General features: G+C 47.4%; 1 protein-coding gene, 1 long non-coding RNA gene and 1 other non-coding gene across 3 annotated transcripts in view; 2 read left to right on the top strand and 1 right to left on the bottom strand.

The window, feature by feature from the left end:
• Positions 1–868: 868 nt before the first annotated feature.
• On the top strand, positions 869–1143 carry LOC116153735 (small Cajal body-specific RNA 13). Its single transcript, XR_004137617.1, has one exon. It is a non-coding gene; the product is annotated as a small Cajal body-specific RNA 13 (non-coding RNA).
• Positions 1144–8747: 7604 nt separating this feature from the next.
• LOC135321340 (uncharacterized) lies at positions 8748–16352 on the bottom strand. The gene is made up of 2 exons (XR_010381068.1): positions 15365–16352; positions 8748–9716 (listed from the first exon to the last, which is right to left on the bottom strand). It is a non-coding gene; the product is annotated as an uncharacterized LOC135321340 (long non-coding RNA).
• A 60-nt stretch (positions 16353–16412) lies between these two features.
• Positions 16413–17800, top strand: part of SYNE3 (spectrin repeat containing nuclear envelope family member 3) — a 90121-nt gene continuing 88733 nt past the window's right edge. Inside the window, exon 1 of the mRNA XM_031454269.2 lies at positions 16413–16500. The gene's annotated coding sequence lies outside the window, so the exon portion shown is untranslated. The remainder of the gene's footprint in view (positions 16501–17800) is intronic.

The raw sequence follows: 17800 nt of genomic DNA, 5'->3' as shown, positions 1-17800 counted from the left end.
TCCGCGGAACGCCGGGAAGGGGTCACTTCCAGATCAAGGTTCCGGTTCCGGTGCAGGCGGTGGTACGTTGCTACGGCAGCGCGGTTGGCGGGCTCCTAGTTCCTGCATCAGGGGTGGTGGCGGGGCTGGAGCAAACTTGGGTCGCTGTTTCCAGCCGCGTTCCTGGCTTAGGTGAGCGATACGGAGGCTACGTAAGGCCGCGGGCGTTTGCAGCGGGAGCAGAGACCGCACCAGGCTCTGGCGGCCAGGCCTCCCCGGGGCTACGGCGTCGGAGCCAGAGCGTCGGGTCCCGGCCGGTCTGTGGTCCCGCTGCCCACGTGGGAGCAGAGGCCCAGACCCCACCTTGTAGTTCCCGCCTCTGGAGCGCGATTATTTCACTAAAACAACTTTTATTTTAAAACGTTTGCAAAGCGCTGTGTAATCGGGGCTTCGCTGACTTCCTAGCCTACTTAAGCCTTTGGGCCTGGGCCCAGGAAAGATCTGTTGGATGGGGGACCAGAAAGGGAATTGGTTCGTTCGACAAACGTTTTCTGAGCAGCTGCTGCTGCTGCAAGGCTCTGTGCCAGAGCGAGACCTTCTTAGAGACCTGGTGCCCAGAGCTTGCGAAATGAGAAGCAGGTACAAAACAATGTCGGGGTAGAGGAGAGAAAGCAAGCCTCCCTAGGCCAACTACTTTCTCTGTCCTCCGTTGTGCTTATTACACTTTGACATGTATTTATTAGCTTGTGTATTGACTTCCCTCCCAGGCCCTGACTTCGTTCATTCGTGCTGTATCCTCAGTACATAGAACCGTGCTTGGAAAGTGGCAGGCGCTCACATTGGTGGAAGGAATGATTCTGGAAGAGCGGGGCTCTGGGAAATCGCTACTGATCTGCAATCTTGGAGCCGCACTGGGTTGGTGGTACCCCAGAGCACACCAGACTTGCAGAAAAAGCAGACTCCAGAGGAAGCTGAGGCATGACTGCTCAAGAGCCAGCAGTTCCATGTGCAATTTTCCTCTGATAGTTCCTGGGTACTGTTGCCACGGTGATAATGGCTGTGCCGTGTCATTATCTATCACCCGACAGTAAGAGAAACTTTTGCGGTCAGATATTGTTTAACAGATGGAGTGGTTTCTGTTGGACACTAAGTACTGCTACAAACTACTTTAAAATAAAAAGTAGTTTTAAAATTGTTAAGTATTTTAAAAAGTATTGTCGAGGGTAACCTGATTGTGCTTCGGAGGTGCTCAGATTTAAAATCAGAAAATTTTAGTGTGTGTGCTGTCAGCAAGAGAATCTTCCAAATAACCGTTCACCATGAAACTTGCACCCAGTAAACTAAAAGTAAACTCAAGATGTTACTCAGAAGCGCTCCTGAGTGACATATTTATTAAAATCCCCATCGGTGTTACTGAAGTTTTGGTAGTTTTCTAATGTGGGACCCAAAATTGATTGGCTTCTCTAAGAATCCTTTCTTCCCCCGCCAGATTCATTGATTCCAGGTAAATCAGAGGAACAAGCTTCATGAACAGAAGTACACAGGAAATGATGTGATGCTGAAGCTTGACAGTTGTTGCGGTCCAGTGCCACGTAATAGTAGAGACTATATGATTGACGAAATCACCTTTTACTCATTCCTATGTTATAGTAAGGGTTTTTTTTTTCCCTAATAAATATTGGCAATTTGTTCCTAAAAACCTAAGTTGTTTGTTGCCTACTCTAAACGGCCTAATTCTGCTCTTGTGTTGACTGGAATCGGGAGAATTTGCAAACTTATGATGTGAAGATCCGGAGACGTAGAGCTAGTCCTGGAGAGTAGCACGTCACTTACCTAGTGCGTAACGCTAGCTGTGCTAGTATCGTTCTCAGACATTTTATTAGGTTGAGAATACAGCTATTATTAAAGGTTAAGAGTAATCCTTGAGCAGGCCTGTTTTCCAAACTTACAATAGATTTGCCGTGTACAGCAGAGTGTGAAAAGGACATTTGTGAAATGCAAAGATGTGGGAGAGCACATTGGGGCTCTTTCAGAGAGCTGAGTGGGATGGCTTTTTTCTTTTTTTTCTTTATTTGTATTTTTTAGTGGGGGGTGGGTAATTAGGTTTTTATTTATTTATTTATATGGGGGTCCTGGGGGCTGAACCCAGGACCTTGTGCACGCTAAGCACGCACTCTGTCACTGAGCTACACTCTCCCTTGCTGGGATGGCTTTGACAGCATGATCAAGAACAGAAAAACAGATCATGTATCTAAACCAAAGAAACTGAAACAATACCCCTAAATCTTTTTTTTTTTTTTTTACATTTCATAAACCTGGGTATTTTTTTTAATGTTTCATAAACTCTGGGTTTTTAAAAATTTACTTATTTTAATTGAACTATAGTTGATTTACAATGTGTTAATTTCAGGTGTACAGCAGAATGATTTAGTTATACATATATATTCTTTTTCAAGATTCTTTTTTATTATAGGTTATTACAAGATATTAAATGTAGTTCCCCATACTATGCAGTAGGTCCTTGTTGTTTATCTGTTTTATATATCGTGCATACACCTAAATTTTTAATAAAGCGACCAGAAACAAAATGTTACACATGTTGAACATACTCCTTTCTGTCATTGATTTAAAACCACTCATCAAGTATTGGCACCAAACATCAGTGATTTAAAGAATCAAAGAAAGTAGTATTTATGTATTTCTTCCAAAGCATCAAACTCCTATATAAGGTTTGGCATTTGAGTTTTGATGTTTCTCGTTAGGAATTCTATAGTGAAAGTATAACAAAAATGTACTTCCTACACTGTTGTCAGAAATCTGCTTTTATGCTCAAATGTATTTGGGTGTTTTGAACATGTACATCAACCATCTTTATCAGTTTGTGATCTCTCCCATGTGGGCACTAATGGGGAGGTGGGGGGTGGGAAGTACATAGAAACTTAAGAGAATCCTGGGATTTTGGTCACAAAATGTAATTAGACCCTAAACTAAATAATCTACGTGTAAACAGGCTGACTCAGGCTTCCTAAAGATTATTTTCTTCCCTGTACTTATTTATGGATAAGGCTTCACTATATTTAGGAAGAGTTCTCCTTTCTGCGCACTCCTCCAAAAGCCGATTCACCATGGAACCCATAGTTAAAATCTTACAAATTTGAGCTGCTTTCTTCCTATATATCAGCCCTAAACGAAGAGTCAGGATCATTGCGCCTAAGATGATACTTTATTTGAACACTCAGCGTGTTGGTGTTTTTGTTCCCTAACTTCGGTCTTAATCCTCACGCTGCATTCTGACAAAGAGTGTGTGGTTTCTGCATAGGACACGCGACACAGAAATGTCTAGGTCCAAGCTGGCCAGAGCATCCTGTGAGTGTCATTTTAAGAGAAAAGTAGTTGTTCGGCTTGCCGAAGGGGTTGAGCCAATGAGCCACCAAACGTTCCTGAGCTAAGATAGACAGCATTTGAGACCCAGAGTTCCTTAACGTGAGCGGGAACCTGAGACCTTTCTTTCTGGGGCCCTTAGCTCCTCAGTAATTTTACAGCATCACTGCAAGCCTGGAATTAAGTTAATTCCCCAGCTACCCTGAAAATAATGTTTGAGAAACCCAGGCAATGCCCAGCCCAAAGAATTTTTGTGAATCCAGTAAGCAAAGATGGAAGTAAGTGCCTTTTGGAGTCTTACGGCCTCTATCTGACAAGACAGCTGGTTTTATAAATGCTTCTCTGGCCCTGGGAGTGGCCTTGGTTTTGCTAATCGCTTTTCTCACATCACGTAGGCTCAGCCTAGAGACAGGAAAGAAGGCCTCCGTGGGCCCCCTTCCATTCTATCACAGAGGTCCTGCTCTCCTCATCTGGGTAAAATGAAGAGAAATGATAGGCTGTAAATTAAGTTCAGTCTAGAACAAACCATGGGAGATACGAGTGAAGTCAGTGAGTTCCTGAAGACGCAGTTATGAAAGCCTAGTGGCCACGGCAGAGCCTGACTCTGCTCTGGGGTTTGAACTGTGGAGACGGGGGGCCTGGCTTCCAGTCCCAAGCATCGCTAAATACTTAACGAGCTCATTTTGATTTTCCTTGGAATTTCCCACCCCTCATACCATCCCCTTCCTGGGTTTGAGAAAAACGTATTCATGACGTCTGCGAAAGGTTACGCCTGTTTCAAGACGTCCTTCTATAAGGGCTGCAGGGTTTTAAGGACTCTCTGTGTACACTGTCCCTCTGCTTCTAAACATTTGCCCCCAAAATACTGTCATGCATGGGTGGCACGCCCAGCAGGTTTTGTGTACATGAGTTCATTTGAGACTCGCGTTAACCTTAGGGTAATAGTGCTCTGGCATTTTGGTCCCTAAATTAAGTTCTCTTTTCATATTTGCTTATAACATCTTATAGAAAGTCTTGAGCACTTTGGGTCCCTCTCTAAGTTTTATTGCCTTCACAAGCACTTTTTTGTCTTACCATGGGATCGTAGTATAACCAGCAAGTCCCACAGAAAATTAAATATTCCTGAATTATCCTCACTGGCTGTGGTGCATGTATTTAATACAGTGTGTGTATTTAATACAGATATGATTTTTTATCTTTGTGAAACTAAAATGACAATTTCAGTCCAAAAATACAATGAAAAAAATAAACCATAGTTTATCACTTCTGAAAGTTACGTTCCCTTTGTCCCCGTGCTTTTTCTCAGTGAGGACTGAATTCCTCGACTTCAGGCGTTTAAAACTCAGGCATCTGCTGGACTTTGTTCTGTTGAGAACTTTATCTTATTCTGAGGAAAAGAGCTCAAATCATCTCCTAGCAGGTAATTGGCAGAGTTAAGTGCTAATCATAAAACACATTAAGACTTGAGTAAGGGTGTAAAAGAATTGTTGACTTTTCCTTAGCTGTCTGTTTAATGAAAGATTTTAATGTTTTGTGTTATGTTTCCCTTTTTTTAACTAGCAGATAAGATTCCATAACTCAAACCGTTATTACATTCCAACGACTTCTGAGAAGATGCCTAGACCACAAATACAACAAGCAAGCAGCCGGTCTGTTGTATGTCATATTTGTTAGGGAGATTTATCTGTTGGCAGGAGTTCACGTCTACCTCTGCTAATCACTGAGCTTGCAGCCGGACGAACACTGAGAAAATTGTATTGTTTTCCTTTGAATGATGACTAAGACGTTTTGCCAAGGCCATAAATCCTCTTTCTATTGAGTCAGAATTTCACTTCATACTTCAACCTTTGAGTCTTAGTAATTTCATGCTTCAAAATTAAATCTTGCTATCATGGGAATCCACTGCTCCAGCCTACTTCAAAGATTCGTCTACTGAAGGAAGAGAAATTCACCCCAGCCTCACGGAGTGGGGGAGTGGGTTGGAAATGGGATGACATTAAGTATTCATTTTCCTTTGTAGGAAAAAAATTGGAGGATTTTAAATAATATTTTTTCTACTCTTACGGCCAGAAAAATCCCATTTGTTAATTCTAAACTTGACACTTTTTGAAAGTGTAGCCTACTGAGATATAATTAGTTAAAAGCAAATTTCTGTAAACGAGAGTTTCAGAGTTTTAATACTGCATTATAAACCAATTATACTCTGTACAAATAAATAATAAAGGAAGGGGGGAGCATTTTGCATAGACCTCCCTTGCAAAATTACGTAACTAAGAGGATTTTGTAGTAAAAGGCTTAAGGAGGAGGTAACACATCTGGACACTTTCTCCCCTCGCCAGATACCCAGTAACATGCACTTAGTGTGGCTCTAAGTATATACATCACTCCCTTGGGTGAGCTGTTCCCAGCGGTTCATCTCTTCTTACGGCGCAGCTGCAGCTCCGCGACAGTTCACGCATACCGCTGTCTGGCTGGGGACAGGGCCAATAATAGTTTCCTACTTCAAGGGTTTTTTAGCTGGTTAAAAAATAACCCGTCTTTAAAAATCATTCCGTTAAGAAACTTGGAGCATTTCATAATGAGCCAGCCTTACCCCGCAAGGCAGGTAGGGGGCGCTAGTCTCTTAGGAAGCGGGGCTGCAAGAGCCAGTAAGTAAATACGGTCCGTGTCATTGCACAGCGTCTGGGAATGAATCGGCTAGCTGGATTCTCGGAAGGGTATCTCAGTTCTCATCCGAGGCCTGTTGTTTGAGAGGATGGTTTACTTGCTTAGTTTTCTGCTATAACGGCCACAACAGATTTAGAAGCAGCAAATTTCAAAGGCTAGCACTGAGAGCAGGAAGAAGCAATGATTAACAGGTTAACAAGGGAGTTTAAACACTGAGAAGTAGACATTCTGGAATTTCTCTCTGTTTTTGAAAGGTTGCATTCTGGGAGTATTTGATACATAAGCAGGGGTAAACAGCCCTCGCAAGTCACAATTCCTTGCACATTAGAGCCCTGTGTAATCCAAATCACCAAGAAAAGGAAATGCTATTCCATGCACTTTGGTTAAGAAGTCAAGGAACTTTAGTGTACATACTAGATTGCCAACAAAAATACACACTCAGTGGGGGAGGGTACAGCTCAAGTGGTGGAGCACATGCTTAGCATGCATGAGGTCCTGGGTTCAATCCCCAGTATCTGCTCTAAAAATAAATAAATAAACCTAATTACCTCCCTCGCCCCAAAAATAAAAAAAAAATTAATTAAAAAATTGTACACATTCATGGCCTAAGGGTTATGTTAAAAAAAAAAAAACTCAAAGGAGTACTTTCTTCCCTCATTATGCCAGATAAACAGTTTTATTCTACTTTTGTTGTGTATCTCACATTAGTTCATGATGGGCACCTTAGAAATACCTGATAAATTTAATTAGGTGGTGAGGGATTGAATTATATTGGCATACAGTTGAGTTTTTCTAAACCGTGTGAATCAAATGTTAGGCCTGGAGACAGCCGTCCATAGAGCGGTTCTGCCGACGCTGTTACTGTTCAGTTCAGGATTGGAGGCATCAAAGAATATAACCACTGCGCCGTCCTACCACCCAGCCCTATTTCATTGCTTTTTGGGGTCCAAAACCCCAGGGGTTTTGTACATATCATAGTTTAATTTCTACACCCCTCCCCCTACTAGACCATCAGCTTCTAGTCCAACAGAACTCACTCTGCCTGGCACTCAGTATGTCCTCAATGCACAATTCTTGATTGAAGGACATGTGACATGGTGAACAATACAGGCAGTATCTCAGAAATCCCAAATTGTGTGAAACTCAGTACTGACCACAGATGCCATAAGAGGTAGAAAAACATTCGGCCGTAGCAGACCCGCGAGCTGGTGCTAAGCAGGACATGGACTGGAGTAAGACGCTCCAACTCGCCAGGACTCCCAGTCTTAGGATGGGGACAGATGCCAGAAAGTCTCTAAGTACTGGAGGGGGTGGGGGTGGGGGCTCAGACAGCGAGTCAGTGCTTCAGGGATCACAGGAGGTTCGCAGAGGGGTTGGCACTTGAACTGAGTGTTGACAGAAGGGTAAAGACATGCTATTTGAAAGGAAAGGCCGTTCCAGGGAGAGGGAACAACCAGGGCAAATGCACAAAGGCCCAGGCCTGCTCTCGGGGGATGCCAGGGTGTTCCTTTAGAAATGCAGATGTGTGCTGAGGGCCTTGGGATGAAAGAGGACCACAGAGTGTAAGCTGCAGAGTTCTTGAGATGAGCCTGGAAGGAATGGTGATGGGGTGGCTGGAGGTGGCTGAGACTGACCAAGGGAGGGCAGTCAGGGGGCCACAGTAAAACGGAACTATTCCCAGGCTCTGGCCAGAACGCTGTGAGTGAAGGGGATCAGGGCAGGCCGCATTCGATGCTTTGAAGGTAGGACTGACAGCATCTGGTGACTGGCTGGATGTGGGGAGGGGCTGGGAAGAAGAGGGATGGACCCAGACTTACCCCCAGGTGTCTGGCTTAGGTGCTGAGGCCTGGAATACAGGGGGAGGAGGAAGGAGGATTGAATTACTTTTGGATATTCTGAGTTTCGAGGAGTCTGAGAGGCATTTATCTAAATCATTAGGTTATATCTGAAATACTGGGGAGAGTATTCAGATGATCACCCCTGCAGGTCTGGACCTGATAATAAAAGAAATGTGGGCAGGGAGAGTGAATAAAAGGAAAACCCAGAGCGGAAAGCCAGGGGTGTATGTAGTTAGGGGAGGACCAGCCATGGAGACTGGAAAGGAGGCCAGAAGAGAAACAGAGCAGGTGCTGCCAGGAGAGGGGCCTGATCAGGGCTGTCCAAAGCCACAAGAGAGGCCGAGGGAGGACCCAAGTGTCTCCTGGGTTTGGCAATGGATGTGGGCATGGCTGTGGGCCGAAGTGATCAGGGAACTCCCCGATCCAGGGGACCCTTCAAGGTCTCTGGGGCATGAAGGAGCCGGGCCAGTGAACTTGTAAAGTGACTTCTGGCTGCTGTTGGCCTGTGTGCACCTGTGTTTTAGCCCATCCTAGAGTTTGTAAGCTGAGCAGAGTCCAGTCGTTTGCTCGAATTAGCCAGTGACACAAACAAACCTTTCAGCTTGGATGATGAAACAGCCCTGACTGCTGAGGTGGCTGAATTCATCCCACTGGCGCAGCGCCAGTAAGGACCTTCCAAATACCCAGGGACACAGACTGTGTGTGCTGTTTTCCCTCTTGCCTGTATGTGGGGCTGCTTCTGTCTGCTGAGGACGCCTTTTTAAGAGCCAGAAGGTGCATTTGGTGGCATTTGCTGTTTTTCTCCACACACTCCACACACCAACTCGACAGCATTTTCAACTAAAAAAAGAAAAAAAGAAAAAAAAAAGTGCAACCTAAAAGTTGAGAGTTACGTTTTATTCAGCGGACATTTCTGAGGACTTAAGCCCGAGTGACAGCCTCTCAGATCGCACTGAGAGACTGCTCTGAAGAGGCAAGGGAGGAGCCAGGGACATATAGGCATTTTTGCAACAAAAACCAGGTAGTTGGAATATCAAAAGATTACTGTTAATTAAAGAAAACCAGATATCTCAAGTTAAGGAATTTAGCGCTTTCCCATGTACAGGAAGGTACAAAAGTCTGGGCTGGTTAAAATCATTCCTTTGATGTGCACCTGGCCATCTAGGGCCAGTATCTTGTTCTTTCCCATCCTGAGTTCCCTCAGGGAGCACCCTGGGGGTGGCAGCAGCGGCCAGGCTGCCTGCTTGTCTCCATCCTGAGTTCCCTCCTGCTCACTGTTGGGGGCGGCAGTCCTGGCTGATGACTTGATGGCTGCAGCATCCTTTGTTTACTGATACAGCTGCAATATTTTTCATTCACAGCACCCAAGAGGAAGTTTAAGATTAAAGTTCCTTAAGATGCCAGGCTAGGCACTAGGGCTCTTGCAGTGCAAGGAACTGTGGCCGTCAGTTTGCAAAGCATCTGTTCTGCATGTGTCTGGGGCTGGTTGTGGGCAGCAAGAGGCTGAGGCTTGATGGATAGAGGCTCCTGCGGTGGCGTGGCCTTCTCTGCCAGGGAGACATCTCGGGGCCATCAGGAATTGTCATCAGGAGCAGCAGGTTTCACACAGACGTGCGGACCTATTTGACACGAGCCCTTGCCACTCCAGAAGATGTGCCCGCTGTGCCCCAAGTGTGGGCTTCCCCCGGGCAGAACCTGGTGGTGGGGGTGGCACCGATGCCCTGCACGGTTCTGCTGCCCTAACTCGGGTATCTGCCAGGCAGGGCTCAGAGGTCTCTCCGGGCTTCCTGAGCACACTGCCTATCACACAACGCTTCTAGTATCGTCGCATGTTCCAAAGAGCCAAACCTGCTGAAAACAAGGAGAGAAGACTTCAGCAGCGTTCAAAGACACGTCTCCAGGGAGCAAAACAATAAAAGACCTCTCTCCCTCTTTAGTGGAGACCTTCCTGACCCACAGCCTCTTCCTGAGCGGGTCTCTGTTGTGAACTACTTTTTTCTTACGGGAGGTACTGGGGATTGAACCCAGGACCTCGTGCATGCTAAGCACATGCTCTACCACTGTGAAATTTGTTGGCGGGCGTACTCATTGAAGGATCTCATTCCCCATGAGAGCATCAGTTTGCACAGACCTTAAAGTCTGTAGCACATCCTCATGGTCCTTATTCTCTGTGACCCTCACAACTGCTCCCACAGGGAAGACAGGGTACGAACTGGCCCCATTTTCTAGATGTGGAGATTCCCCAGGGGGGAGATGGCCCACCCCAGCTCAGACAGATGAGGGGAGATGCAGAGCCCGGGAGTAACACGTCGGGAGATTTCCATCCAATCAGCTTTTCACTCTGCCACTCCTCCCCCCCAACCCAGGGTTGGCAACACTGATGTTATCAAGGCTACATTTTGGTTTCAAAACCAAATTTCAATATCTTGTAGTAACCTATAATAAAAAAGAATATTAAAATGAATGTATGTATATATATGTATGACTGAAACATTGTGCTGTACACCAAAAATTGACACATTGTAACTGACCAGACTTCAACTAAAAAAAATTTCCAACAATTAAGTCAGGGTCCTATTGCACTGTAGTTCAAGCCAAAATGATGAAGTTGGAAGGTAAGCAGCAAGTCAAGGCTGTGACAGAGGAGTAACCGCATGTCTCACGTGTTTAGCAGTCAAGGAAACAGCCAAGCGGCTGAGCATAGCTGTGACTTCCCTGGTACAGAGCAGTTCGGAGAACACAAAACCACATTCATTATCCGAAATGGGCTCAGCCAGCGCTGCCTGTATCATGGTACCTAAAAGCTGAAACTCTAACGTCCTCCTCAGTGCATGCGCAGGTGAACAATGTAACTGCAGGGTTCGGCCCCGCTGATACACACACTGATGCACACACGCACACACCAACACACACACAAAACAGCCCCCCAGGCTGGTCCTCTCCCTCTCACAGCACGTACGTTACATGCAGGCTTCCTCACCTATTACTAAGGCTGGTGCTGTTTTTTGCAAAGTCCTTTAATTTTTCATCAATAACCTTGGCCTATAAGGAACTCATCACATTTTTTCCTATTTTTTTAAGTGAAATATAGTTGATTTACAATGTTGTATTAGTTTCTATTGTACAGCACAGTGATTCAGTTATATATATATAAAAATACATATTCTTTTTCATTACAGGTTAGAACTCATCGCGTTAATGAAGCCAAAGCTATAACACTTGGGGTTCAGTGTAGCTCTTTGTAAAAAATATAGCCCAAGAAGTGGATTGGAATTTAATTATGACTGGAAAATGGTCCTCCACTATTGCTACCAGGCAGACAGAATGCACAGTATTTAATAAGAGTCCAGGCTGAAGTCAGACTGTCTGGGTTTGTACCCTAGGTCACATGTTGGCTGTGTGATGATGGGCAAGTTATTACCCTCTCTGTTCCCTCATTTGTAAAATTAGATAATAATAGTAGCTACCCTGGTGAGGACTAAATGAGTTAATATAGATCAAGTCTTAGGACAGCACTTGGCTCATAGTAATTCTTTAATAAATGTTAAATATTATTATTCTCCATCATTCAAGATGTAGCTCACATCTCACCTTATCTACAACACCTTCCCCCAAACACTCAAGCCTTCATTCCTCTCTCCTTTTTTGGATTCTCATAGTCAATTCTGTGCTGACATGCAGTGCTGTCTTGTAATTTCAACGCTGTTTCAATGTTTCAGTCCGAATGTTGCTTTCCCAATAGATTGCAAATTCCTGATGGTAGGAACCAAGCAGTTTGCTTTTGTTGGATTTCCACAACTCACGACCGGGTCCTGGGCAATTAATACGCATGTCAGCATCTTAGGAGTGTGTTTATCACAATCAATAAATTGGAAAAAAAATCTGGTGGTGTGGTATTGTATACAGGTACTGTAACTAACAGTTAAAACTTAAAGCTTGAAGACTTACATCAACCCAGAAACCTGTACTAAATGTTTATAGCTGCTTTATTCAAATTAGTCCTAAACTGGAAACAACCTAGATGTCCTTTGACAGGTAAATGGTTAGACAAACTCTATATATCTATCTAGACTATGGACTACTTACTACTCGGCAATAAAGAGGTATGAACTGTTAATACAAAGACAACCTGGACGAATCACCAGTGCATTATACTAGTGAAAACAGCCAGTCCCCCAAGGTTACACACTTTGTGATTCCATTTACATAACATTCTTGAAATGGCAAAATCACAGAACAGGTTAATGGTGGCCAGGGGTTACGGAGGGGATGAGGGCAGGAGGGAGGAGCTGCACGTGGGATCCCTGCGGTGATGGAAATGCTCTGTGTCCTGATAGCTTCCTGGCTGTGATACTGTGCTGCCTACTTTTGCAAGATGTTACCCCTGGAGGCACCTGAGTAAAAGGTACAGGGGATCTCTCTGTATAATTTATTACAACAACATAGTCTACAATTACCTCATGTAATTAAAAAAAAAAACACTTAAGGTGTTCCTTAAGCAGAAGCAGAAAGAATAGATTGGGTTGTCCACTGATGAGAGAAATACGACAAGGCTCTTTTAGAAGAATTTAATTTTTTTAGGAATCGAGTTTGTCTATGGTAACAATATTTTTGTTTCTGTTACTCCCTGGAGTATGATAATAGTAGTGTTTACTAGTCGTGCTAAATGGCATTATTATCTAATGCAATCAAGCATCACGCCATTTTTTAAATCGGGAGGAGTAACTTACGGATGGTCTTCTCCAGTTCTCTCACTTCACAGGTTCAGAAACTCAGAAGTGACCCCAAGTTATGCAGCTAATTAGCAGCATTAACAAGGGTTAGAATCCAGTCAACCCAGGGTCCAGTCCTGTGCTTCTGCCCTACAGGATATTTTTGTTTTAAAGAACCAGCCCAATTCATGTATCTAGAGGCAGAGCCTGAATTACTCTGGTTCCCACGCTGTGTTTGAGATGACTCTGGCATCCGGGGGAGGGGTGCCCCTGCTCAGTGACTGGCTGGCAGCTACCTGTGGGGAAGGCAGCCTGCTCAGGCAGGGTAACACCCCAGGCTGGGGGATCCACTCACCCTACATGCACACAGAAGCACCGGAAGGGGAAAGGACAGACGAACACTTGGCAAAAGAGGAAACCAAGAAAGAAGAAGTTGAGAGCAGAGCCAGGAGGAGAACCAGCTCTCCCCAACTGGACCAGGAATCCTCAGATGAGGCACCCCTGAAATGGCCACCCCAGTGCCAGCTTTTCATCCCTGCTTAGTCAATAACACTTACGTAAGTCATCACTAAGGGGGAACCAGGCTAGGGATGGAGAAATGGGAACAGAAGTTTCCAGAATGCCAACTACCACCCTGGGACCCTGGGCAGGGTCCCTCCTTCCTGCCCTCCTGCCTCAGTTTCCCCCATTCGCACACGAGGGGTTGGATTAGCCAAAAGAGGCAATCCAGCTTTTGCTGTCATCTTTCTGCAGAGAACTAAACACGCAAACAAACAATGCAAAGATCACACAAAATAAGACTTGCACAGGATCGGTGTGGAAGCTAACTCGCCAAGGCAAATGTGAAACAGACCTCAGTAACTCCCCCAGGCTTATTAAATTGGCCCCTGCTTTCCCGGGAGTGGTGATAGAGATGCTTGCCACAGGGAAGGGACGTGGGGAAAAAATAGTAAAAATCTCACTCTTTCGGAGATGTTTTGTACTTTGCACAAACAACCCCCACTGCCAAATGAGTCAGAATTTCCAAATGGCATCATTTCAGGGCTTCCTTGTGGTTCCGTCTCTGGGCCACTTCTGAAAGGGAGAGCTCAAGCGGGGTTTCCTGTGCTCAATTCGAGATGACAGAGGGGGCTCTCCTGTCTTCCTTTGCCAGAATTTTCTTTCCAGATAAGCTTTCATTTCCACTCCTTTCTGTAGCAGTGGGTAATGACTGCTGAGGATGAGTTAAAGTTTTTGTAGCCTTCCTGCTTGCAGACTGCCCCCCACCATGATCCTGCATTGTTTACTCAACTTTTTTTGCTTCCACATGGACTACTTTGGATTGGCAAAAGACTGCCATAGAATTAACAATTAGAATTAGAATTGTCAGGCTTAAGAAAAGCAATGGGAGATTAGTCTGAAAGGCACAAAGCCATGTAAAGCCATAAACCTAATAATAATAATAAAGCTAGTAATATATGCATGGTATTTTGCAGCTTATAAAATATTTTTATCACATACATTCTTACATATGAAACATTATTGCACTCCCCATTTAACAGATGAGAAAACTAAGGTTCTAAGAGGGTACATTTCTTGCTAAGTTTCCCTCAATCAAGCAACATGGCTGGGCCTGGGATCTGGGTCTCAGCTCTGACCAGTGCTCTGTGCTGCAGGGCAGGGAGAGGGGCAGGTCATCTCTGAACAGCACCACCGTGTTCGGGCACTTGCCCTTGGGCCCAGAATCACTGTCCTGTGACCTCCTTGGGAGTAATTGTTCTTGTCTCATTCTTCTCCATATCCCCAGGGACTAGCACATAGTAGGTGCTCAGGAAGTGTCTGATGAAAGACCAAATAGCTGACTGCCAGGAACTGTACTGTTCCCACCATCCCTAGAACAGCTCACATGAGCTGGGTGCTCAGGGTACCAGGCACAAAGCCACTCAAGAGAGGTTACTATTATTAGACCCACTTAACAGAAGAGGAAACCAAGGATGAGTAATGAGCTGAAAGTTGCAAATTTGGGCAGTTTGGTACTGGAGCTCAAGCTCTTTACTCCCCACTGCACCACACCAACTCTCACTGCAGGAACCTGACTCCCAGTGGCTCCACCCTTCCAGCAGCCTAGGCGGGGCCATTTTAATCTTCGTGCAAATCCTCCGACCTGTTGGTGTCTTAGTTTCCATCATAAGACAGAACTCATTAAAGGTTTCCTAACTACCTGGAGGATCTTTGCAGAGATTTAATGAGGAGATACACATAAAAGCATTTGTAAAAGCAAAGCACATTATCCAAATGCCCAGAATTATAATAAGTGTTCACCATCATCTGCATCTTCAGCTAGACTGTGGTAACCTCAGGGCCTGCGGCAGCGCCCACATGGAGTCAGGATGCTAATGAGAAACATAATAGGACGCCTTGGACAGTCAAGGGCAAGGATGGGAGAGGTCTTTGTGTGTATCTCCTCTGACCCTGTGACTAATTATAACTTAATAAATGGGCTCTAAATTAGGAGGTGTGGCTGACAGGCATTCTCACTCAAGCCAGGTGTACCCCAGTGTTAACTCTGAGATGTGGCACCCTTCTACCTTGCCCTCCATTTGGAACACACACACACACGCACACGCACACGCGCACACACACACACACACACACTTATATACAATTATATCTGGTCCTGTTTTACAATATAATCTTTTTAGAACACTGTTTTATTCAACAGACATTGATAGAGGGCCTGCCAGCCTCACTGAGGAACCAAAGAGGAAAACACCCTCTGGGAAGCAGTAGATTGGGACAGTTACTTACCTCCTCATCTGCAAAAGGGCGTAGCCACACCTAAATTGTGAAGATTGGCGGTGCAGAGTTCTGCAAGTTGTATCCTTTATGAGTAGCTGTCATCCCCATCCAAAGGCGGCGGAAACCCACGGCGCAAGGCTGTAATTACTCGGACAAAGATTGGCACTGGGGAGGAGGGCAGTCCATAGGCCTGAATTGGCCAAGAGGGCAAAGGCAGAGGAGGATGAGATTTCGGCTTTAAGCTGTAGGGTTAAAGAGTTGGCAGAGTCCCTGGATCAGGGGTTTGTGGACGCGTGGGAGGAAGTGTCCGCTGGGGGGCGGGGCTCACGGGGAGGCAGAGGGGAGGCACATTCTTTGGCCTTGGGTTTGTGGGAGGTTGATTATGAATGGGATTCATATTCCTCGTGACTCACTCCCCCCCACCACCACCACATCGCCTCCACTCGACATCCTGGGGGTCTCTCATCCGAGCCTGGGGCCCGAAGATCCCTTGCGTGGTGGTTCCGGGGACTCTGGAGTGGGAGTGGCCGGATGAGGCGCCCCCACTGTCAAGCTGGCTGATAGGTGTCACTTCCTCCTTGGATCTCGCGCCTCCAGGAGGGGTGCCTAGCCTTTGCCCCAACCTGGGGTCTGAGAGGGCAAGACCTGCAGGTCCCCAGCCCCCTCCCTGAGGCTGGACACACAGAGGAACCCCGCAGATCCAACTTTCCCCAGGGGAGAGGCACGTCCGCGTCATTCCCAAGGATGAGACCCAGGCGGGGACTTAGGCTCGGAGAGGCTGCCCAGCCAGAGAGGACAGCCCTGGGGGAAGCGCCAGGGGTGAGGGTTGGGAGCCCCTACGATAGCTCTTCCTCCTCGGGGAGAAGGGGTCTGCGTTCGGGAGCCCGCCGGGCTGGGACCGGGCCCCGGGAGCCTCTGCTGAGCGCGCGGAGCGGGGCGCGTCCCTCTCCGACCCGGCCGAAGTGGCAGGCCCGGGGAGAGGGGCGGCTCCGGTGGCGGGTCCCCAAGGGGACTGGGCGGGGCAGGGGCCGGTGTCCGAGCCCCGCCCCGGCCCCGCCCCGCTCCGGAGCCGCCCGGGACGCCGGGAGGAGGGCTGCTTGGCCGGGACTGCCCGTGGCGCCGCGCTCCTGCACGCTCCCGGCCGGGTAAGTGGCACGGGGTCGGGCGGCCGGGCGGGGGTCCGGGAGGGACGGGGACTGGATCTCAGCCCCTGGCCCAGTCCTGGCGCGTTCCCCAGCGATCAGGGTCGCTGAAAGTCGAGGAGACCTGGGGAGGCGCGCCCGGCGCGGGGGCGGGGGCCCTGGCGTTGACAGCTGCGAGCGGGCGGGTATTTTTAGTTTAAACCCAACCGTCCCCTGCTGCCTGCGAAATCCCCCAGCCTTTCTGCTTCCCGAACCTGGAGGTTCGGCCCCCAGGAAAAAGCCCGTAAGCCCTGGGCAGCGGGTCCCGGGCGGGCTGGCCGCCGCCTCCTGTCTTCGCTCTACCTCCGCTTGGGGCGAGCGGACCTGTCACTGCGGGCTCGCGCCACCGCGCGTCCCTGGCCTGGGAGGCACGCCCGCAGGAATCCCCGCTCTTGGCGACCACGAGGTCGCTCTGTAGTGCCTGAGAGTCCGGAGCCCGCGGTAGGAAGAGGAAGTCGCACCCGTAGGCAGGATCAGTTCCATTCAGAACCCCCCTGGCTGTGCAGCTTTGGGCAAGCCTCTCAGCCTCTCTGAGCCGCATCCCACATCTCTAAAGGAGCGGGTAGTGAGGCCCGGAATCGGGATCTCAGGGAGCCCCAGATGGATGCTGACTCTCTTTAGATCTTCAGATCTTGACTGCAAACAGTGAACCTGGCATATATCGCCGGTTGGTCAACCCAGGAGCACTGAGCACCCTATGCAGCCCACTTCAAAATGCTTCAAAACTCTAAGGCAGAGTACTCCAGCAGGGGTGGGGTGATAATGGTTATTGTTTTTATCACTTTATCCCTGAAGCTCTGGCCCAAGGCTGCCCTGGGACCCTCTCCCAGGCTCCTGGTCCCCTCTGAAACCCCTTCCAGTTAACTTCTTCCTGGCACTAGTGAGGGACCTTTTACAGCCAAGGGCTTCCAGTGGGGGAGGCTTACCTGCCCCAGGAACATGCCCCATTTCACATGACAAGGGTAGGAGGAGACAGTGTGGAAAGTGAGTGTCCTCCCAGAAAAGGGAGCATGTCACAAAATTACTGCCCTTCTGAGCTTGACTCGACAGCCTCCTTCATCCACTAAAAGGAAACAGGTCCAGAGAAGGGGAGTTATTTGCCCAGAGCCACACAGCCGAGAACAGAACTTGACTCTTGAAGGGTCCAGCCCTGCCTCTTGCACAGCTGGAACAGCCAACAGCTATCAGGAGTCAGGAGCTGGGAGGCAGGAGGGCTGCACCGGTGCCAACAGGCTGTTTTGCTCTGTTTTCTGAAACTGTGCCC

Source organism: Camelus dromedarius, chromosome 5, assembly GCF_036321535.1.
Source record: "Camelus dromedarius isolate mCamDro1 chromosome 5, mCamDro1.pat, whole genome shotgun sequence".
In the NCBI taxonomy this organism is placed as follows: Eukaryota; Metazoa; Chordata; class Mammalia; order Artiodactyla; family Camelidae; genus Camelus; species Camelus dromedarius.
Note: the sequence above shows the minus strand (reverse complement) of the source record. Positions and strands in the feature narration are given on the sequence as shown.